The following is a 15,462-nucleotide window of genomic DNA, read 5'->3' as shown; positions in this document are numbered from 1 at the left end:
TCCTCGTCACGTGTCTGCCCCACCTTCGTCTGCTCCTCCCTGTCACCACACCTGCTCCTCATTGTGTCATCATTGTGTTATATTTAAGTGAGCCGCGTTGCCGATGGCAGCGCGGATCATTAGTTACGTTTACCCCTCGTCATGTTTAGTCATTGTTAAATGTCGTCTCTGTATTGTTTCAGTTATCGTCATTTTTGTCTATGTCTTCCTTTGTTTATTAAACCCCCTTCTTTTGAAGCTATCCTGCATACGGGTCTGTCTCCTTCCGTCCCCGGTTGTGACAATATGAAAGTCGAAATATCGCCATCCCTCACTGCAAAGTGAAGCTAGTCAAACAGAATAAGACATTTAGGGCTGTATTTAGAGTTGGGTAAATTGTGCCAAGTAAATATGTAAAAAGTGTAACTCATTTGTAACTCATTTATGTGATACAGCAAAGGAAGGGAATGACGTTTAACCCTGAAACCCCAATTGTATCATATTTGCTACATGAGTTTCTGAGACCTCTGCACTTTAGGACTTGTCTTTCCCTGGGAAACATATCCTCTTCTCACATGTCTACTGTTGGAAAAATAAAGTCCTTTATATGATTAAAATCTAGACAGATGGGGTGAACCATAATCTTCAAAAAAGAAAAGTAACCTTGAATAATCATGATCAGAGATTATTAAACATTTGATGAAATCAGCAGAACTCATGGCTAATAGTGAAAATAAGTTCTTATACATGGATTCTGTTACAACCACTAACCATTTTTACTTCATTTACTCACAGAAATTCTGAAATCCATTGATTTGCTTATGTATCTGGTCTCTCTCTTTAGCCAGGGTGTTGTAACTGGTCTGTAACTGGTCTCTCTCTTTAGTCAGGGTGGTGTAACTGGTCTCTCTCTTTAGCCAGGGTGTTGTAACTGGTCTGTAACTGGTCTCTCTCTTTAGTCAGGGTGGTGTAACTGGTCTGTAACTGGTCTCTCTCTTTAGTCAGGGTGGTGTAACTGGTCTGTAGCTGGTCTCTCTGTTTATTCAGGTTGCTGTAACTGATCTGTAACTGGTCTTTCTCTTTAGTCAAGTTGTTGTGACTGGTCTCCAGCTTAGCTTTTTCTGTATTAAGGATGCTGAATTTGATCCACAGCACTGTGATTGCAGTCAGCAGGAGAAAACACAGCAGCAGCAAACACACTGTAGTCAGTCTGTAACATTTCTTCCCTGCCATGTTGATTCCTGCAACTACAGAGAATTTAAGTTATGTAATCATTTTAAATTTGTACATCAGTTGTTAAAAATTCATACTGAGAAGAAAATAGTTTCTTTAATGTATAGGTAAATTCAGAAGTTTACTTACAGCTTGAACAAATACAATTAAACTTATTTCATGACACACAATGTTTCAAGACACACTTGGATCAGTTAGAATGACTGCTAGACTGTCAGTTAGAAACTACTCCGGTTTCCTCCCCCGGTCCAAAGATATGCATGGTAGGTTGATTGGCATCTCTGGAAAATTGTCCGTAGTGTATGATTGCGTGAGTGAATGAGAGAGTGTGTGTGCCCTGCGATGGGTTGGCACTCCGTCCAGGGTGCATCCTGCCTTGATGCCCGATGATGCCTGAGATAGGCACAGGCTCCCCGTGACCCGAAGTAGTTCGGATAAGCGGTAGAAAATGAGTGAGAGTGAGTGAGGGTAGCAAAATTTTGCAACAGGTTGCTGGAATATTTGCCTATTCCTATAGACAGAACTGGTGTAACAAAAAAAAATTTCTATAGGACTGAGGTCAGGGCTTTGTGTTGATACCAATACTTTACTGTGTTGTAATTGAGCCCTTTTTCCACAACTTTGCAGGTAAACATGGGTCAGTATCCTTTTGGAAGACACAACATACAGTAGTTAACAACTGTTAACTGTTGCTTCTGAGAATCAAAGTTATACACAGAGTCTTCAATACAGTCATAACGGTCTTGTATCCTTTTCTCTGCTTTTGTTTCTTTGCCCGTTGACTTGTTTTTTCATCTTAGCTTAACTGTTTTTGACCAGGAACTGAGAGGTGAAACTTTTTAAGTTAATTGTTTACAACTATGCTCAGTTTGTTTGCCCAAGATGTTCCATGAAATTGGGAAGACACCAGTCATTTACTAGGTGGTTACATTTTACAAAAGTAAATCCATTGTCGATCAGTACATACAGTACATACAGTACACACATATTTCTGAGTGTAAGTGTATTTTACCTGAGCTCTCAGACTGCTTGAAGCTTCTGGCCCTCTGTGTCTGTAAATTTTCCTTATTCACATAAACGTCTTCATATGTTTGCTCGCTGTCACTGGAATGAGCTCTATTATCATCTGCTTCTTCTACATTTGCATAAATCTCCTCACTCATCTCCATTATTCTTTTTACAGTAATCCTGATCATTTACTGTGGTAGTTATCAGTCCTTATAAACTCACTTGTACTGGTATATAATCGTCTAAAACTACATTTAGAGTGGCTGTCTGAAGATACACTGCCTATGTGACTGTATGTTGCTGTTATGTTCAAACCCTCTCAAAACCCAGTTTAACACTCTTGTGAGTGTTAAACTGACACTCCCTGAAAACACTTGGAGCACATAGAAATCATGAAAGTCACAAGAGCTATATTCTAGTCTTCATCTGCATCAGGCCTCACTTTATTCTCAATACTTGCTCTGTAATCATTCGTTTATCACTCAATTTGTGCAGGTCAAAACTAACCATTATCAGTTCAAAACCAAACAAGTGATCATTTTTATTGAAAACATAATAAATTGAAACAATAAATATTTTTCAAAACGGGGAAAGGGTCGTGCAGTGTGTAGATTTGCCAGCTCCAGTCCCAGCTCCTCCCTCTCTGGAACTACTGTCACCAAAGCCAAGGGAACATTCTGAGGTGGTCAATTTTGAGCTCAATGTGGGTAACAAAATGAGCCCTTTAGCTCCAGGTAGAAACACTGGTAGCTAGTTAACCCTGTTATATACAACCGGATTTGACGTTCTTGCACCTGACTTACACCTGATGTTCTTGCATCCCCTGCTTTTTCTGATCTTTTGCTTTCAGGTCAAATATATATTGAATTTCACTTCTGCTGGTAGAAGCTCCCTCCTCCCAATTTTCCATAGCAGAAAAAGTATAAGAAAAGTATAATTTTTGTACTATGTGAGCTTAAAGCATGTAATAGACTTTATAATAAACTTTAAAACATTACACAGAATAAAATTGAAAAATAGCTCCAAAATTTCAGCTTGATTTCTGAATATCATTTTACTGTGCTGTTCCACTGTATACTATACTTAATTCGTAAAAAATATATTTACTCATAGATGAATAATGAATAATATGAGCATCTATTGTCATTCCAGTTCTTCATTTCTGGCAAACCCATAATTTCCCCACAGTCCTCATGATCACCAGCATTATTCGGTTCCCCTCTTCGCCAGTGCCTGAAAAGTAGAGTTTTAGAAACAGTTCAGTTTTCAGTTTGCTTCAATTCTACACATTTAAAACCAACCAATTACTGTAGCTTCTGTTCACTGAGATTCTGAACCATAGCAATACTATATTTATTGTTGTGATAAGAATAAAATTATCAATCAGCAGTAAACTGTCTGGTAACATTTTGTATAATGGGACGAAATTTAACACAGATTAATAAATAAATAATAAATAATAATATAAATACAAAAGTACAGTCTACAGAAATATATCCATCCAGATCCAGACCATTTCGTAAAAAATGGTAAAATTTATTTAACTATTAATTATTTTAAAAAATATTTAAAATAATTATAAGAATAAGTATTAAAATAATAAGAAAAGTGTCATTCTTAAAATTAGAATAGTGGTTGAGGAAAAGATCATAGAAAAATATGTAATTAAGTAAGTAAGTATGCATATATATATATATATATATATATATATATATATATATATATATATATATATATATATATATACTTAGAAAGATAGATAGATAGATAGATAGATAGATAGATAGATAGATAGATAGATAGAGAGGTCTGTGGGTCTATGAAGCAGAATCACACAATATGTAGTCACAAGACACCAAAATAGGTGATTATATTTATTATTCACTTCCTGTTGTTATTGTTTTAATTAACTGTCCATCTGAATTGAACTGAACTGAATTCAAAGCTCATAAAAGTTAAATAAATAAAAAGTAACCCACTGATGGATTTAGGAATAACGTCAGCTTGAATCTAATGACAATTTAATAGCAATGTGTGCTATCAGAATCTCCCCATAATAGAACACACACACACATACACACACACACACACACACACACACACACACACACTCCTCTCATGACCCACCCCAGTCCCCCCTCCCCTCAGTAGTTCTTAGAATTTTTACAGGTATTCTTCCATTCCATCACAGCTACAGTTCTAGAACCTATCATCATGTCTACAGAAATAAGTCTCAACAATGTTCTAAAGTGAGAAATCGATGGTTCAACACAGAAGTATGTACAATTCAAAATTATAATGTACAATAGGAATTCTTATAGGAATAAAATCTGGTTATTTGCGCTGTAATGTTAATGTTGTTTTACAATTTTTTGATCAGTTTCTGAGTTTGTGTCAGATTACACTTCTTTTGTTTCTCTTCTCTTATCCTGCAGAAAAACGGCACAGTCTGAGACTGCTGACCAATGGGTATTATAAACTCCATAACGACAGAATGCGATTTATCTCTTATGAGGAGACCCCTGTCAGGTGTGTGTGTATGTGTGTTTGTGTGTGTGTATATGTTTGTGTGTTTGTGAAAGGGTTGTGTGTTAATTCACCAAACAAGTCTCTCTCTGTGTCTGTCTATATCTGATATCTGTTCTCTCTCTCTCTCTCTCTCTCTCTCTCTCTCTCTCTCGCACAGACACTCTCTCTCTCTCACACACACACTCTCTCTCTCTCTCTCTCTCTCTCTTTCTCCCTCTCACACACACACACACACACACACGCACTCCCGCCCCCTCTTCCACACACATACACACACATACTCTCTCTCTCACACACACACACACACACACACACACATTCTCTCCCTCTCTCTCTCTTTTTTCCTCACACACACACTCTCCCCCCCTCTTCCACACACACACACACACACATACACTCTCTCTCTTTCTCTCTCTCTCTCTCTCTTTCTGCGCATGCGCTACGCAGCGTGTGGCGTATGGAGCAAGTGAGGGTGGCTGGCGTCTTGCCAGTTTTTCGGCACGAAGTGCAAATGATTCAGTTTAAGCATCTTGTATATATTATACTTATTTGTGTGAGGAGTGCAGTGGTGCAGTTGTAGGGTATACATTTGTTAGGCAGAAGGAAAACTTAAAGGGAGGGAGGGTGATTTGCAGAGGCAAACCTCCCTCTAGGAAATAATTTTGCCTCAACTTACTGATGCAGTCATTCCAGAACAGCCTGTTCTTTGTCACATGAAGGATCCATATCCTCTTGATTTTTTAAAATTAACCTACATGGCCAGGTATTGGATGCTACACTCGACACTGGCACATTATTTTCGGCAGTGCAAGCTGACATTGTTCAGAATCAAGTCAAAATCAAGTCCAAATTCAAACCAAGATGGCATCCTTGCTGCGAAGACCAGACCACCAGTCCTCTGCATTGCCTGATACCAGGGACCAGGAGAGGAGACGCCGAAAGCGGTGATGGGCTAAAAACAAACCCTAGCCGGCTGGCTTTCCTGTCCATTCCACTGTCTAATGTTTGCTGCCTTTACAATAAACTGGACTACATCCGACTACATCCACTACATGCGGGATTTATTAAACTGCTGGGTCTTTGTTTTCACAGAGTTCCGGACGTTGCTATTCAGAAATGCAGCTCTGTGTGGTAAGGCTTGCGGTGGTGTTGTGTGCGTTTACATCAACACTGAATGGAGTTTGTGACTGTTAGATGCAGGCCTTTTTACTGCACTGAATTTTTTATTTCACCACAGTTTTTATTGTTGGAGTGTACATTCCCCCCAGCGCTAATGCTAAAGAGGCCCTATGTGAACTCTATTGGGTTATTAGTGATCTGCAGAACATTCACACGACAGTTTATCATTGCTGGAGATTTCAATCATACAAATCTCAAATCAATGCTCCCTTAATTCCAGCCATCAGAGAAGCACCCGGCGAATGTGGCAGGGCATATAGGCAATTACAAACTACAAGACAGCTTCACCTGCCTGTGATGATTCCCTCCCGGAAGCGCTGAATGACTTCTACGCTCGGTTTGAGGTGCAGAACAGAACAGAAGAGCATCCCTCTCCCCAACGATCAGGTACTCTGTTTTCCACTAACCCATGGAAGGCTGCTGGACCAGACAACATTCAATGACTATCGTCCTGTCGCACTCACAACCATTGTAATGAAGTGTTTTGAGAAGCTTTTCATGAGGCAAATCAAGACCCATTTACCACCCTCACTGGACACCCTACAGTTCGCGTATCGTTTAAACCACTCCATGGACGATGCCATTGCCACGGCCCTTCATTTAGGCCCCGCCCACCACTATTATAAAGACACTTGCGTACGAATGCTGTTCATAGACTTTAGTTTAGCATTTAACACAATTATCCCTCAGCACCTGATTAAGAAGCTGTGTCTGCTGGCACTGAACACCTCCCTCGGCAACTGGATCCTGGACTTCCTGACTGGGAGACCTCAGTCTTTCCGGATGGCGAAAGCATCTCAAGCACCACAACACTGAGTACTGGCTCTGAACCTGGAAAAGTGGTTCTTAAGTAGCACCAAAACATTGCTGGTCTAGACTTAAGAACCCCTTGTGTCAAGGGCTGGGGGTGGGGTTAATGTGACCAACAAGACAAAAGAGACCATTTTTAAACCATTTTAAATTAGGATTTGCCGCGTTTGGATGCCAAAGTAGGTTTGCAAAGCCATGAGCATTAACAGTAAAGCAACATCCGCCATTGTTGATTTTGTGTTTGTGTTTTGTGTTTTGTGTTGCTGCTGTTGCGCTAACGTTCCTGTATAACGTTGTATACAGTGATGTAAGACTTGGCTCTGTGATGGCTCTCTAGCCCATGGAAAGGCAAATCAGTTCTTGGAAGGCTCACCAGTGGAACCAACTTCGAAAAAGTTCTCTGAACCAGCACCCGGTTGTGTTCTGTGGTTTGCGTGCTGTGTTACCTCATTGTATGAATTACCGTTTGTGCTGGCCTAGCCATTTTGTGTTTCCTGCTCTGTTGTATATGCTTCTATGTAGATGTTGTAAATACATCCTGTTTGATGGTTTGTAGGAAGTCTGTGCCAGTTTTGATTATTCTGTTTATTATTGTTTTTGGGTGGAGTGAGGGAAGAACATGTATTTTCTTTTCTTTTCTTTGTATCAGGTTAACTGAGTTGTACTTCTTGAGTTAGAGGAAATTTTATTTATTATTTTGGCCTTGCCTACTTCTGAATCCGTCACCACCTAAAACAAAACCACATACCACATTTTTTTTATTTCTCTTTTCCTATTTTTATTTTTATTTGTATGTTACGGTCTCACAACGATGGTCGTAATACCATACACCATCTTCAATGACTCTCACAGATCGATCTCATGTCAGAAAAGTTCATGTTGATCCAATCACAGGTGATCTGCTCCATAAAATGGAGGCTGCACTCCAACAGGACATTGACATGGCCGATTGCTCTCGATATTCCGTTAAGGATGGCCTGTTGTACTGTGTAATGACTAAAGCCTTTGAAATTTCTAACCCTTTGAAATCTTTAAAGCTGTATGCACCTGAAGCTCTTAGGGGTACTTTAATGAGCTACTACCATGATCACCCAACTGTGGGTCACCTAGGGCTAACCAAGACCTTGGCTGGGCTAAAGTTTAGTTTTTTTGGCCTAAAATGATGTCTGAGGTGAAGAAATATGTAACCACCTGCACAGTTTGCCAACTGACAAAGCCAAGTCAGAGAAAGCCTGCTGGCCTAATGGTCCCAATTTGTCCCCAGAACTCGGTTTGAGGTGCAGAACAACGTAGCAGCAAGGAAGACCATCCCTCCCCATGAAAACCAGGTACTCTGTCTATCCACGGCCCACGTGAGGAGAACTCTATGCAGAGTTAACCCACGGAAGGCTGCCGGACCAGACAACATTCCTGGCAGGGTGCTCAGGGAATGTGCAGAACAGCTAGTGGATGTCTTCACCGACATCTTCAACATTTCCCTGAGCAGCGCCGTTGTTCCTATGTGCCTCAAGACTACCACCATTGTTCCTGTCCCAAAGAAGTCTACAGTGTCCTGCCTCAATAACTATCGTCCCGTTGCACTCACACCCATAGTTATGAAGTGCTTCTATCATGGACACTTACACCACATGCTGCGTCCGCAAAGCCACCAGCATTGTGGATGACACCACACACCCCTCACACACACTCTTCACCCTCCTGCCGTCTGGAAAAAGGTACCGACGCATTCGGGCCCTCACGACCAGACTGTGTAACAGTTTCTTCCCACAAGCCATCAGACTTCTCAATAACTGAACTGAACTGTACTGAGCACAACATACACACACATCATCTGTATGGACTGCACAGACCCACACAAAACACACACACTGACACATCAAACTGTTTACATACTGCTTACATCCATCAAACTGTTTACATGCTGTTTTGCACACTTTTTTGCTCTTTTGCACAAACTGTCCAACATTTCAGCCGTTTTGCACATATTGTACAATATCTCAGTCATTTTGCACATACTGTACAATATTTCAGTCATTTGCAGTTTTTGCATTTTGCAGTCAATTCTATATATTATCTCAAGGACTTGCTGCTAAGAAACTGTGTTCATTCTAATGTTACTGCATGAAATATTGTTTGAACATTTAGTATTCAGACACAGTATTTACACTGGTTGGCGCTGTTTCTGTTTACTGTTTATTGTATTTTTTGTACTTTTTGTATTGTCTTGTAACTTTTTGTCTGCACTGTCTTTTGTCCTGCATTGTCTTGTCTGTCTTGTTTGTCTTGTCCTGCACTGTTTGCACCAGGTTGCACAGTTGCACTTTATGTGGCTAAGTCCTTAGCCCTGTCTTTGTTTTATGTAGCACCATGATCCTGGAGAAACTTTGTCTCATTTCGCTATGTACTGCAACAGATATACTGTATATGGTTGAAATGACAAAAAAAGCTTCTTGACTTGACTTGACATCTGCCCAAGGAGGAAGGAGGGCATTGGCTGGTCCAGCTAGCCTGCAGAGCTGCAGGGTTCCACCTTCAGTTTATCCATTGGTTCCTCACTGGACCTAGAGACTTAGTATGGAGAGCAGCAGCCAGTGGATTATTACACACAGTTGGTGGTCTGAGGCTGGACACTACTTTGTTTTTAATGGACACTAAAGACTGGACGTTTGTGGATTACCAGTTTTTTTTTTTAAGAAAACTGGAACTTTTTAAAAAACAGAACATAGGATGTAAAACATTATACTGGCTGTTGGAGGAGCCTCTGGTGACTGTCCAGGACTCTCATCTCCTCAGGCTTCGTAACACACCGGGAGCTTGTAAACATCGAGTGGACCTGTCAGGTGCAGAGAACCTGGCAGTGTGCATGGGAATGGGGAATGTTGTCAATCAGGATCTCCCTGAAATCAGTGGAGCTTGTGTTTGGCTGATGGACTATCACTATACAGAGACTAGTCCTGCAGAGGAGGGACCCTTTCCACAGCTAAACATTGCTCGTGACCTTGACGTGTGTGAAGGTTCCCTCCTGTAGCGAGGGGGAAATGGACTTTGTGACAGTGTTGGGGAAGCTTCCAGAGTGGAAGGCAATGTACATTTTACATTTCATTGTTACATTCTTGGTTTTAAATATGTCAGAAAAAAAAAGTTCAGGTGCCAGCTGATTCATTTTATCTTTGGTCATGCAAAAATGGAAACATACCTGAGCTGGAAAAACAAAATTTCACAAAACACTGACTTGTATGCCTAAAGGATTTTGAACAGATTGGATAAATCAAGACTTTTTATGGGTTTTAATTTTACACAATATGAACAATTTGAACATGTTTAAAGAAGTGTGGTGTGAGAATGCTCTGTGCTCCGTCACAGAAGGAGAACTCAGCTTTGCATCAGAGATAAATAAATCATCACTTATATTTATCCTAATTTATTGAAATTATTTTAATATCTATTTATTTATTGAGTCACTCTGATTTTTATTCCATGTGACTGTAAAAAGTCAAAGTCTCTCTCTCTTTCCAGGATCTTCAAGAAAAGAAGGAGAATGCCCGAACTGGACGAAGTCTTCATAAAGGGTGAAGTCTGTCGCAACTTCATTGATGAATTCAGCACGAGTGAGCCACAGAGCCTGGAAACAAGTGAGTTCCCTAAAGTGTACATTTTCACTGAAAACTACAAAAGTCTTGTTGCTTAAAATGTATTATACTAATACACGTGTGTAAAATAATGTTTGTTTCTTTAATCTTTTTCTTAGGGGCAGTCATGCTGGCATCTGATACACCTCATTGGTGGAAGGCTTCCCTTCTCAGCAGGTAAGCAGTGTGTGTGTGTGTGTGTGTGTGTGTGTGTGTGTGTGTGTGTGTGTGTGTGTGTGTGTGTGTGTGTGTGTGTGTGTGTGTATGTGTGTGTGTGTGCGGACTCTACATGACCCTCCTGTCCCTCCATCTCTTCTCAGATGCTGTACAATTGTAAGGAAAATGATTCCTCTTGCCCTCTTCCTCCTGCTTGGTTTTTGTGAGTTTTCTTAATAACGCTAAGCTAGTTTATGCTAGTTTACCTGATAAACATGTACTGTAGTGTGTGTGTGTGTGTGTGTGTGTGTGTGTGTGTGTGTGTGTGTGTTTGTGTACATGCATAATATATCATCTGCTCTGCTGGTTACTTGTGTGTTGATGCCACATGTTTGTGTTGTGTGTTTCTGTGCAGTTTTCTTTTTAGGCTACATGTGTGTTAATAAATACATGTCTCAGCCTGAAGAGCACTCAATGCAGCACTCTGACAGACATATTTATGACATTTTATTAGTAAGTGACAATTTACAAATCCCTAACAATTTACTATGAAAATTACTATACTATAAAATTAGCTAATGTTATTTTAGGGTGAAGAGTGTGTAGGTTGTAGTATGTAGGCCGTTTTTTAGTGGTTAATGTTTAGTGGTTATAGCTTAGGGTTTATTCTCCAGTCATTCACCTTTTCCATTTTGTTTATTTTCTCAGAAAGAGATTTACTTATTGAAACAGATTATAAAAGATTACAGGCTTGAAAACGAGGTAACACACACACACAGTTAATAAAAGCACATCACAGTGCTGGTTAATACACTGACTTTTTTTTTAAACTGAAGAAAGCTGGCTGTTCATCAAATAATGAACATGTTCTTCATTTCTTTCACAGGATACAGTACACAAAGCTTTGAGTCTTCACAGAGCTGATGATATTGGAATGGCTGACTATGCGCTTAAATCTTTGGGTAACACACAAACTCTCCAGTCCTCCATGTTGAAATGAGCTATTTAGTGTAAATCTCTTATTAGAAATGGAAACAGTAAGACAAACCACAAGTCAGTGAGAGGGTAAAGAGGGTATTAGTCAGAGAAGCAGACACCATTTTCATGTTTTAACATTATAAAATGTAAAATGGTTCAAGGGGTGTGAATACTTATGGTGGGGGTGTGTGTGTGTGTGTGTGTGTGTGTGTGTGTGTGTGTGTGTGTAGGTGCAAGTGTGCTTACCAGTTCAGAGAATCATAAAATAAGATACTGCAGTCTGTTTGGCATCAAATTCTGGTGCAAGAATAAAGGCCCTGAAACTGTTTTACAGGTAACACACACAGCCACAACTACACACTCAGCTACAGTAGTTGTTTAAATTACATAATGTGTGTGTGTGTGTGTGTGTGTGTGTGTGTACACAGCCGGACATATACCCCGGTAACTGTTGGGGATTTAGAGGTTCTAAAGGGCACCTGGTCATCTCTCTGCCCTACCCTATAAGAATCACCCACGTTACCCTGCAGCATCTGCCCCGAGTACTCTCTCCCAGCCACAACATGAAGAGTGCACCAAAAGACTTCGCAGTTTACGTGAGTCGACACAAACACAATCACAATAACTAATGGACAGAAAATGTGTGTGTCAGTGTTTTCCTTTTTGTCTGACTAACATGGAAATCAACATAAGCTCTAGAACGCTTTTATATAGTAGATTATTGATTTATTGAGCTTTAACCATGTAAATAAATTTAATCCACCAATCACAGCTCAATATTAATAATAATAATAATAATAATAATAATAATAATAATAATAATAATAATGTGTACATACCGAGTTCTACCCTACAATATATTATTATTATTATTATTATTATTATTATTATTATTATTATTATTATTATTATTATTTTCTATTTGATTACACACCCTACAGGGACTGGAGGAAAACAGAAATGAAGGAAAACATCTTGGAACATTCACCTATGACCAGGACGGCGAACCGATCCAGACCTTCAAACTACCGGTGAGAAATAACAATTTTCACAATTACACAAAATAAATGACAATTATTCTCTCCCAAAAGTGGTAAAATGTGGGAGTGAAGGCAGTAGGGACTCACATTAAGGTGCACACGATAAAGTAGTCTCAGGCGTTTGGATCTTCCTGTATATGATATACTCCGGCTGCTTGTGTTTTTCAGGACTGTCCGAGTCAGTTGTTTCAGCTGGTGGAGCTGAGGATCCTAAGTAATTGGGGTCATCATGACTACACCTGTGTGTATCGCTTCAGGATCCACAGCGAGCCAAGCTGCAAGTAAATGAAACTGAGCAGGAAAGTCGACTTGCAAACAAACTAACAAAAAATAATCCTTGTGTTACAGGGGTTATTTCCTTGCAACAGTCACCTTTGGTGCGCTCATCAATCATCCAGATTACTGTAAGCTTTAACAATGTCCATGATAAATAATTTTATTAATTAAAAAAACACTGAAATGAGGTGAGTTGCATGGCAGGATTTTGGGCATATTGGGCACATGGGTTAGTGCAGAAGAACATGACAGAAAGTGTTTGATCTCCTGGTTGGTTTGCTCAAACCCTAGCCTCACTTTCTTGCTTATACATCAGGGGAGATGATTATTATACCTACATGATCATGGAGTAAGCTAGATGTGTGAGATGGAGCGGTTTGTCAATGAAGTTTGTCAATAATTATGATTTATCTTTTAATGCAATTTCAGTTCGGGTTTAATTTTTTCTTTTCAATTCGTTGTAGCTGATTTTTTTATGTGCTTCAATTCAAACCATTGTATAAGAATCTTTATATCTGTTGTATAACAAATCTGCATGTAGACTTGCTTATTTGTTTATTTATTTATTTATTTATTGAATGTTCTTTTGTAAATATATTTTTATATTTATTTTATTTTTAAATTTTATTTCAATTTTTTTTTTTTGAATTGTGACTTTATTTTGAGTTCTTTTATACACAAACAGTCATAAAGACAGTCATTTAACTATATTTCCTACTGTGTATAATTGTGTATGTGACATAAAATTCAATACTGAATTTAAATTTTGACATGATACGCGAACACCATTTTTTACGCACCATCTAAACATAAAAAGACTGTTAAGGACAGCTAGGACATTTCCCCATCTGTCTATCAGAGTGCTGATTGTCACGTCTTCTTTGTTTTTTCTTCCATGTGCTCTTTGTTTTCACCATGTTGTCATGCCCCCGGATACGGAAGGAGACAGACCCGTACGCAGGATAGCTTCAAATGAAAGGGGTTTAATAAATAAGGAAGACAAACAAACATATCCACACTACACGGGGAACTAACGTAACTAATGAATCCGCGCTGCCATCGGCCTGACACCCTGACACCATGTGTCTTTTCCCCACCCTAGCAATTGTTCAGTTTTCCCACCTTTTTTTGTTCTCACCTGTTCCACTTGTTCCCTTGATTAACCTTATATTTTTTTCCCCTCTGAGTGTGTTTGCCATTTTGATTATTTTGGCTACTTTAATCCTTAACCCTGGATTAAGTTTTTATATTTGCCATCTGTATTGTTTGCTTGGTTATTTCATTATTTTATTTTTGTGCTAATTACAGTAGCCAAGAAAAGTTGCTGGTCCTGATGGCATGACATGAAGGGTTCTGAAGGCTGTCTCTGCTGTCTTTAAGATCTTAAACCTATCCCTGTCCACATCCCACTTCCAAAAATAAGATGCCTGTGGCCTCACTAACTACCGCCCAGTTACACTGACTCCAGTCATAACAAAGTGCTTTGAGAGGCTGGTCCTACAGCCTCTCAAAGTCAGTCTCCCACTTTTCCTAGACCCTCATCAATTGCTGATTGAGCAAGTAGACCCACACAAGATGTCATTGAACATCAGGGGAACTACGTAAGGAAGCTTTTCCTAGACTTCAGCTCTTCCTAAATACTCTTCCCAAGTAGATTTGTTACCAAACATGACAACCTTACACAGGATTAGGAACCTTCTAACTGATCGCCACCAGTCTGTTAGACTAGAACACTACCTGTCCTCTACATTTACAAATCCACACACTCCACAAAGGTGTGTGCTGAGCCCCATTCTTTACACCCTCCACATCCAGGACTGTGAATCAACTCATTCCAACAACATTATTAAGTTTGGGGATGACACAGCTTTGGTTGGTAATATCTAAGAGAATGATGAAACAGCCTATAGGATTGAAGTTTAAGGACTGGCTTTAGAGTGGTCAGAAAACAATCTCATCCAGAAAAACAAAAGAAACTTTTTAGACTTCCGTAAGCATAGCACGGCTCCTGATCAGAGCTACACCAATAGTGACTGTGTTGAAAGGGTCCCTACTTTCAGGTTCTTGGGTACACACATTACTGATGATCTCAGCAACGGCGATCTCAGGACTACCTCCTGAAACTCCAAAAAAAAGGCACAACAGTGATTTTACTTCCTGAACAAATTTACAAGAGGATCTGCTGTTGTCTTATTATTACTGCTCCATTGAGAGCATGCTGATATACTTTATCAACATATGGTACACCAGTTGCTCCACAGCAAACAGGAAAACTGCTCAATAAACTCCCTGGAAGAACTATTCAGCTCTCGCTGCCACAGCAGAGCAAACATCATACAACATATTGACAAAACCCACCCTTGACACCATCTATCTGACCTTCTACCCTCTGACAAATGCATAAGGTCCATCACATCACGCACAAACAGACTCAGAAACACCATCACTGAATATTCAGAACTATTTGCACTACACACACTCATGTCTACACATTTTTACCTTGTATTTATTCCCAAAGGCAAATCTGTACAGAAGTCATTGAATGTGCAATAGCTCAATATTATTTAAACTTGAATTTTATTATTATAATTAAATGTATAATAACCATTCACATGTGATATGTGTTAAGTGCAATATTCCCACTG

This window comes from Tachysurus vachellii, chromosome 2, assembly GCF_030014155.1.
Source record: "Tachysurus vachellii isolate PV-2020 chromosome 2, HZAU_Pvac_v1, whole genome shotgun sequence".
In the NCBI taxonomy this organism is placed as follows: domain Eukaryota; kingdom Metazoa; phylum Chordata; class Actinopteri; order Siluriformes; family Bagridae; genus Tachysurus; species Tachysurus vachellii.
Note: the sequence above shows the minus strand (reverse complement) of the source record.